Raw genomic sequence first — 8,500 nt, forward strand, 5'->3', positions numbered from 1 at the left:
GAGAAGGGTAACAGCCGCTAACAAAGTCCAAGAAAAATAACGTTTCGGGACCTGCACGGGTTCCTTGTTCACACTAAGTATATCAGAACAAGTAATAGAAATAGGAACCTTTTTAGGACGCCAGAACCAATGCTGTCCCATTTTCTTCAAGTGCTGGGAAACCAACAGCGATGCACCTAAGCACTACATGTTTACGAGCTGAATGTTACAGAGCTATCAAAGAAACCATTCATCACGTTTTCGTTTTTAGCTGATAGGTCTCTTTAGTGTTTTGCGCGGTTGCAAAAATCGGCTTTGCTGATGCTGCCTGGAAGAATAAAATCTTGAAAATTGCTGAAATTTTTAGCCTGCCCTATTTTTCAACTTGCTTGAAATTCTTCTTGAAACAATTTCAAATCCTGACGCAAAATTTTTTTACGCTTTGATAGCACTGATGTGCAGACACCTATTTATGTACCTCATTTAATAAAGCCTTCCGAAGTCAGCATCTCGAATATGTAGATCTTTCGTCTAGAAAACCAATAGCCGAGCTGGAAAGTGATATCATGAAATTTTTCGAGTTATTCGGTGCGCTATTTTAGCACTAGTACGCAGATCAGACATGCACCCCAGGTGTTTCAGAACTGGGAATATATTTGCAGAAAGGAGGTGATCAGAAACACCGAGGCGTTTAGAAAAACGAGGCCTTAAGGCAAGTAATAAAGGCAGCCAATTTCAATTTGGAGAGTATGTAGGTCGTGGTAGATAAACTATGCTTGACATTAAAAAGAATTGCATGAAAGACAAAAAAATAATAACACTGGAACTGCACACATTGCACAAAGCAAATCAGCAAAGCTCGAAGCGAATAGCAAGGGACGTTTTCATTTATATTAATTACAAGTTATTATAAACAAAAGAGATTATTAATAGCGTTGTAATTGCCTCTAGAAACGTGGAGGGGTCTTTTTTGCGGAGGATGTAACACATCCATGTACGCAGCGGTAAAAGCGTGAGGCTTCGGTGTAAAATCAAAGACCTTTTGTTTCCACAGATTCCATTACAATATTTGTACTCGTTAGAGAAATGGGGCACAAATTGCAGTACCATGTTTGTCCCGGTAGAGCTCAGTGAAATTCGTAAAATGTGTACTTTTGTGGAAGAACCGGACTAAAGAGCAAAGGTACGATCCGTCAAACAGCGTACTGTTGCGTGAACGGTGTCCTTTTGCAGAAATTCTTTGCAAGTGGAGACGCCCAGGTTTAGCGGCACACCGGGGAGCAATGAGGTGACATCGAAGCTCGAGTTATTTCGGAGCACAGTACAAGGCAAGATCACAAGATTCTTGCTAGGGGTTGGTATGTTTGGAGTAGTGTTGTCGCTCTAATACCACCGGCAGTGGAAGAAAGATCCTATAGAAGGCTTTATAACCCTAAGAGTGCATGTAAAAGTTTCCTTCTAGCGCGATAACCATAGGGATGTTAATTACGTTGAATTAAATATGAACGATGATACTAACTTCTTCAAGTAATATGTCTGCAGTAACAGTACATCGAAAGTTGTGATCGCTGAATTAATAAATTTTGCGGGCCAGATAGTGTCTGGTCCAGGCTCCATAGCGCAGTTGTTCACAGACAATTTCTCAGAGGTGTATTCTCTAGCACGCAGCATTACGCAGAACATTTGCGAAGAATTTGAAGACGACTACAGTGCATTGTCCGCCATTTCATTGCGTGATGTCTGCGAAGCCATTCCTATACTAAAACCAAAACTGTCTGTTGGCCATGACAGTCTGCCTCTTTTCATTTTAAAATATTGGGCTATGTTCGTTGCTGATGTGCTGGCGTCATTTTTAATCTATGCCCACCGCAAATAGTATTCCCGGAAAAGTCGACGGCATCAGTGGTTATTCCGGCGCATAAGGGTGGCTCTTCTCTCGTTGTTAAGAACTCCTGACCAGTGTCTTTGTGCCTTCGCGAAAGTTGAAGAAATCGTCCCGCGAAAGCTGTTTGCTTTCTACTTAGAGGAAAAAAAAATACCCACTTTTCTGCGTGGTTTTACGAAACGAAGATCGATTGAATCCGACTTGGTGTCCCTTCTTGCTCAAGGACCTCTAGTAGCTACAAACGGAGGAAAGTTGACTGTGTATATTTCGAGCTTTCTAAAGCATTCGATTTAATAAATCACTCGTTATTAATACATAAGCTTTGTGCTCAGGATGTAAGTGCTCTTTATACAAAAGCTCTCATCCTGAACGCAAGAACTTGTCCGCATTTCTGGCGAGGAATCTCAGACATACACTTTAGTACACTGTGTTCTGCAAGCTCAGTTCTTGCTCCTTGGTTGTTTAATACTTTTGTTTACAACTCAAAATTGCGCATATGCTTCAGTATGGAGACCTAAATAAGCTGGTTTCGACTGCTTTATGTATAGAAGGATATGTTACAAGAAGATATCGGGAGTGCAGAAAAGTGGGGTACTAGAAATGGCTTTATTTTAAACCCGTTCAAGATGAAAGTTGTCTCGTTTTCTTGGTCAAAATACTTTGCTGGACTAACCCGATTTTGTGAGCGCAATTATTGTTTAAGAGTTTAGCTGACCGCAGTGGTGGTACTCTCCAGATGCATTCAAGTTCTCATTTTAGTTCAAATTAGTGCGTTGTCTACAATAAAAAAGGCACTTGATGTTCACGGCAACGGAAAATAAATAAATAGTCGGGCCTTGTTAATACATTACATGCACTGGGCTCAACCAGTGCAAGAACTAAAGAAAAACTACAGGTAGAGACATATGCAATGTTTTGCTTGTGCATGTATTCCTTTTGAGATGTTTATCGTTCCTATCGAGCTCGTCGTCTGGCTTCGTTTACCCTACGGTGCCTAAAATACCTCCTTCCTCCTCTTCTCCACATAAGCTTTGCCTCTAAGTAAAGCGTCCATTGCACTTGGCAACTAAGCTGGAGGACTTGTTTTCAATCCCAGCCTTCGCGCCCGCGTTTCGTTGGAGGCGAAACACAAAACTGCGCCCGGTGCGGTGCTAGTCCCGTGGACGTTAAAAATCTAGAAGTGGTCTAAACTATTCTGGAGTCTTTCACAAGAATTAATCCTCTTGCTCTCTTCGTTCTATTTTCTCCCTTTAAGACATTTCCTCACCACGCGGTTGAGGTGTCGGCTGTGAAGTGGGTAACTCCAGCCTTACCTCCCATCGAAAGCAAATTTCATTTTTCATTCACTATCTTCTTTGAAAACGTCTCTGGCGCGGATGGCTGTACTAACACTGAAGGCTAGCTCAAGCGCACGCGTAACTGCTGCACTGCAGGATCACGTAACAAACATAAGAAACCGGACATTCAGCTTTTACGTAAGCCTATGCTACGTATATCGCAAACATGTAGTTAAAATATCTTACCTTGTCAAATTTGAAGAGGTAAGCCGTGACCAAGAAGGCAGCCGATGGCCTGGGCTCAGCACACTGCTGTGCTCACTCCATGCATGCAAATAAAGGGCAGTCGAGTGTGTGTATCCCCTCGTACGCGTCTGCCAGGAGAGACGCGCCTTCGTCCGTCGATGGGCCGCGTATCTTGAAAACCGGCCGTGAGCTGGGTGCAGAGTGTTGCAGCGGCGTCATGTGAGAGAAGGACGTGATATCATTCGAAGCCCCCGTAGTTAAGGCGCGCTAACGCGACGACCTCTATTGGAGCACGGCTGGCTCAGATATTTTGCAAGCGTCGCGGAATATTTTACCGGAAGCACTCGCCGAGTATTGCGAGCGTCGCGGATGGTATGCGGTATCGCATCAGGCCAAAACAAACTTGTTGCGCCGAACAACCTGGAACCTCACCCGCAATTCTCTAATGAGAAAAAAATATGATGCGGTTTGGGATGTTTCCAAGAAATCCTCCGAAGGCATCCTCCGAAGCGGCATCGCGAATGTTGTGTTCCAGTGGTAGATACTCGATTAAGTTCCTTTCTTCAGTACCGTTTGCGCAGAGCGTCAGCGGCAGCCCAATTTGTGCCGTAAACACTGCCAAGAGCATTTGTACTGATTCGTTTACTGCTTTACATAGACTCTGGCGCGTGAATTAATTTTTATTCGCCTCACCAAAGAACCGATTTCACTGAAATAGCTGTAGACAGCTGCAGCTATTTCTGTGTTGGTCGAGGTTATCGTATTTTCTATCGTATCGAGGTTATAAGTATTTTTCACACGTTATCCTGGAAGTGCTTTGTCATCTTTTAGTGAGCGAGGTCATGCACAACGATAATTCTAATTTCTGACTTCCACTAAGTAAACTAGCTGTAAAGACGGCGCCGAGTGTCTTGGTTGCGGCCGCAGGGTTGTTCGACCCTAGCAAAAATGCTTACGTTTAACTGCAATTAAATGTTTATGAAGTAATTACGGAGTGTACAAAATGTCCAATAATGCTCAAATCTGACCGTGTTGAATTGTTAAAATGCCAGTATATTCTAGACTCATGTTTCCTAATGTCTGCAACCTAACTGAAACTCAAGAAAGAAAATATAAATTTGCTGCTACTTTCTAACTGATTACAGAAACAACCACAAATACAGCTCTAACGAGTCTCTGCTCAGCTGAAAGAATTTTATTACTATTGCATCAGCTATAATGGAGACGTCATTACGTCCAACTGGGTCGTAGGTTGGTATTTTATCGATACTAGTCTGGTTATGACGAGCGTTGCTTGGCAGTGTAAAATTTAATGTATTATTGAAAACAATATTCTTTTATAGAAACAAGAAAGAATTGAGGTATAAAATTAAACTTCAGGTGAGGATTACATTCTTTAATGTCCCAAGGGGATAAATTTCATCGCCGCAGTTATTCTGACACCACATTGTCGTGGAGACAGGAGCCCTGAATACTGCTTGGCGAATCAAGGAGTGCTGTATACATTGCTTTAAAAGTGCCTCAATATTCAGCACATTAAAATGTACAGAATATGTATCTTCTCTTATCAATGATTACACGTATTCTCTCCTCTGCTGAACAGATTCTATTAATATTATATCGACGTAACATGTGGTGCAGCTGATGCAATAGTAAAAGCTGATATCAAAAGATATATGCACCATACAGTGCAAGGAATATTGCTGGACCTTTCAAGTGTCAGACCCCATGCAGATGCTACATGCATGGCAGACTGCATATCAACTGTACAATGCTGAGGAGCTCCAATCTTCCGTCTGAGCATGACATGCGAAGTCACTACTCAACAGTGTATAAAAACTAGAATCCACCAGTTAGTAACTGAAGTCAATATGTGTTACTGCGCTTGCAGTCGTAGTGGCCATTCCTCGCATTTGGGCTTCTGCGTTTGTCTTGAGTAGGTTTTGAGGCAGGCTGCTCCTCTGCCCAGCAGGTGGTGGGCAACCTGCCCACCGTGTCAGCCGACAGTCCTTTTAATCATGAGAGGCTGCTCGCGAAGAGCAACTTGAGTTGCAACCCAGTCCAAGTCCCGCCGATGGCAACACCTGCCATAGCACATGCCTTATCCCACTGCGCCATTGCTCACCTGCTCACCGGGTGGCTTACTTGCCAAGGTGTTGCCGGTTGCTACCAGGCGGGAACCTGAGGTGCCAATTAGGTGGCACTGCCATTAAGCGCACCAAGCTAAGCGAAATGAGCAATATCGACGAGGACAAGAACGTGATTCGAATGATGCTTGCTCCGTAGATATTTGAAAGAAGAGTGTTATTAGTTGGTTGCACGAAGAAGACGAAGACCTAGTAGGTGGCTACGTGTCTGTTTCTAGGTCTGTGTTTTCGCTTTTCGCTGTCTTCTCGCGGGTGGCGTGGGTCGGACAGTGCCCTCCGTGAGACCGATTGCTGACGACGCCCCTGCGGAGAAATTCCCGGCACGGTGGGCGCATTCTCAAGTGAGAAAACCCAACCGGAACCCTCAGTGGCAAGCTAGGCTTAGCTCGGCGCTGCCGAGCGAGGCTGCGCTACGCGTCTACATGGATTCAAGTGTGCCTTTTTTTTAAGTAGTTTTTCATCTACCTCCTCCCATCATCATCGTCCCCCATCGTGACCTTCTTATATCTCCTCTTCCCATCCCCCAGAGCAGAGTAGCAGGCCAGATATTTATTTTTCAGGCCAACCTCTCTGCCTTTCCTATCAATAAACCCTCTCTATCTCTCTCTCTCTGCGTTGTCGACGACAGCTACGCGGATGCCCGCTGTGTTGCCACCTGACGCAGCCTCCACGTCTACGCAATCGTCAGCGCCTCTGGGCCTGACATGGCCTGACGACAATGGCCTGACGACATTGGCCTGTGACATGGACTGCTCTACCGCCTCCGTGCCCGTGGCACTACCTCAAGAAACTGTGCCCGTCGCGCCAGTTCAGTATTCCCACCAAGGGCCGTCACCAGCGTCTGAGCCTCCTCCACAGATGCCTCCCGTGAGTCAAGGCTCTCTTCCGCCTGCTGCGAACTCGATCCCCGTTACCATCAAGCCTACATTGCGCTTTGATATGACTGCCATCCCTGCCCGGAATGTTCAAGCCACAATTGACCACGCTCTTGGCTCTACGAACTGCTGTGGGTTTGTCGTTCATCGCCCATCGAACACCATCACGGTAAACTGGCCATCCTTGATGGACGCCCAGAAACTTTGCGCAGTTACGCGGATCCCCCTGGATAACAGCAAGCATGTCCCAGTGCAAATATATTTTGCATCTGGTCCTGACACACTCCGCTGCATGGTTTATCATGTAGACAGCACGAGCCCTCCCGAGGAGGTGTGCGCAAATATTCGCTGCTCAACTCACGTTGTACTGCAAGCACGAAATATGGGTCGCCGGGGCTCATACCTGCTCATCCTGCAATGCCCGTTGACTCTCCCGAAGTACCTTACCTACTACGGTGCGATCGTCAAACTACAGTCCTTCCGACCTCGTCGTATGGTTTGTTATCACTGCCACAAAGAAGGACATATGCAAAATACCTGCCCTAATCCAGCAGCTGTGGCCGACATGAATGAACCAAGAGTTCCTTGTGCCCTGTGAAAATCGCAGGACCATGACATTCGTTCCACCGCTTGTTCAAAGAAGAAGCAAGCGAAGAAGTTTAGCAAGTCTCCTGCAAAAATGGATGTTCCTACAAGTAATCGCTTTGCAGCTCTCGCATGTGATGACAACGACTTCCCCGAACTTCCCTTATCTGAGCCCGCTGCTCACCACACGCCTCCTCACCAGCGTACATATGCACAAGCGGCTCACCTTCCCGGATCAAATGGTACGCCAAAACGTCCAGTGCATCCATCACATGTGGACACCACAGATGAATACACAGCTTTAGACAATGCAATCGCGGAGGCTCGCCGCCGACTAGACGAACTCACCCAGCGCCGGGAACAGCGTCGTTCTCAATCCTCTCGAAGAATTCTAATAACTCGGGAGCCATCATCAGAGTAATCACCTAGGATAAGCACTGGGCCACAATCAGGTGCCGACCACCTGTTAGCCGTGACTACCCCGACAGTGGATAAGATATTAGCGCTGATGAAGCAGGTGACATCCCTCATCGTGGAAGCTCTTCGTCCTCGTCATGGATAGCGCATCACCATCGGTGGTGGTGCAGTGGAACTGTCGGGGATTCGCTAGTAAGGCCTCTGAAGTGAACATTCGCCTTCCCGACGGAAAGCTGAGGGCATGGACGTTCCTACTGCAAGAGCATAATGCTCTCCCGCGCCTTTCAGGTTTCTGCGCATACCATTCACCCTCTATCCCTGATCGCCGTTGCACCGCCTCCTCCCTCAGCCCAGGTGAATCTGCAATTTATATTCACAGTTCAGTTCCGCACACACCGCTCGACCTTTAACGATGGTGCAACACACGTCAAGAGGTCGTCGCCCTTCTCGTAAAACATGCGCGCACAACCCTTGTCCTAGTTTCTTTTTATAGTCGTCCTGGCTCCGCATCTCCCAAGCTGGGATGGGTTCGCTTTCTACGTTCTACCAACTCGGGTATCCCTATTCTAGTTGGTGGTGACTTCAACGGCGCACACACTGCGTGGGGTTACCCATCGGATTCCTCAAGGGGTGCACACATGCAAGGGAGCTTTTCGGATCATTCCTTTGAACTTTTAATCCACCCGAATACTTCTACCCGCCCACGAGGTGGCCCATATTCACCTGATTTGACTTGGTGGTTAGGCGCCGATAACCCTCGTTGGGCTGTTGATTCTGATACTTGTGGTAGCGACCACAGCCCTATTTTTATCTCCGTCACGCCTACGCGTCTACGGAAAATACGCCGCACTGTACGAATAACGTCATGGGACTCTGTACGCGCAGACAATCCCTGTACGCGCATTCTGTACGCGCATTCAACCGCTCTTCAGCACTGTCTACTCTCTCTGCTGTTCTCGCTACTCACACTATTACCACTACTGTAAATGAAGACGACCCAAACCCGGACATACATCTCTTGAACCTGTGGGCCCTTCGTCGCCAGGCGGATCTTTACGCTACTCGTGATCCCGATGACCCATCGGCTCT

At 46.6% G+C, this 8,500-nt stretch overlaps 1 protein-coding gene across 3 annotated transcripts in view; it reads right to left on the reverse strand.

The window, feature by feature from the left end:
• LOC144132478 (cytochrome P450 4V2-like) overlaps nt 1-3,619 on the reverse strand; it is an 86,055-nt gene extending 82,436 nt beyond the window's left edge. For 2 of the 3 annotated variants that reach the window (XM_077664918.1, XM_077664919.1), the window contains exon 1: nt 3,388-3,619. The gene's annotated coding sequence lies outside the window, so the exon portion shown is untranslated. The remainder of the gene's footprint in view (nt 1-3,387) is intronic. The other variant, XM_077664920.1, reaches the window with a different exon arrangement.
• Between the last annotated feature and the right edge of the window lie 4,881 nt (nt 3,620-8,500).

Source organism: Amblyomma americanum, chromosome 5 (assembly GCF_052857255.1).
Source record: "Amblyomma americanum isolate KBUSLIRL-KWMA chromosome 5, ASM5285725v1, whole genome shotgun sequence".
Lineage (NCBI taxonomy): Eukaryota > Metazoa > Arthropoda > Arachnida > Ixodida > Ixodidae > Amblyomma > Amblyomma americanum.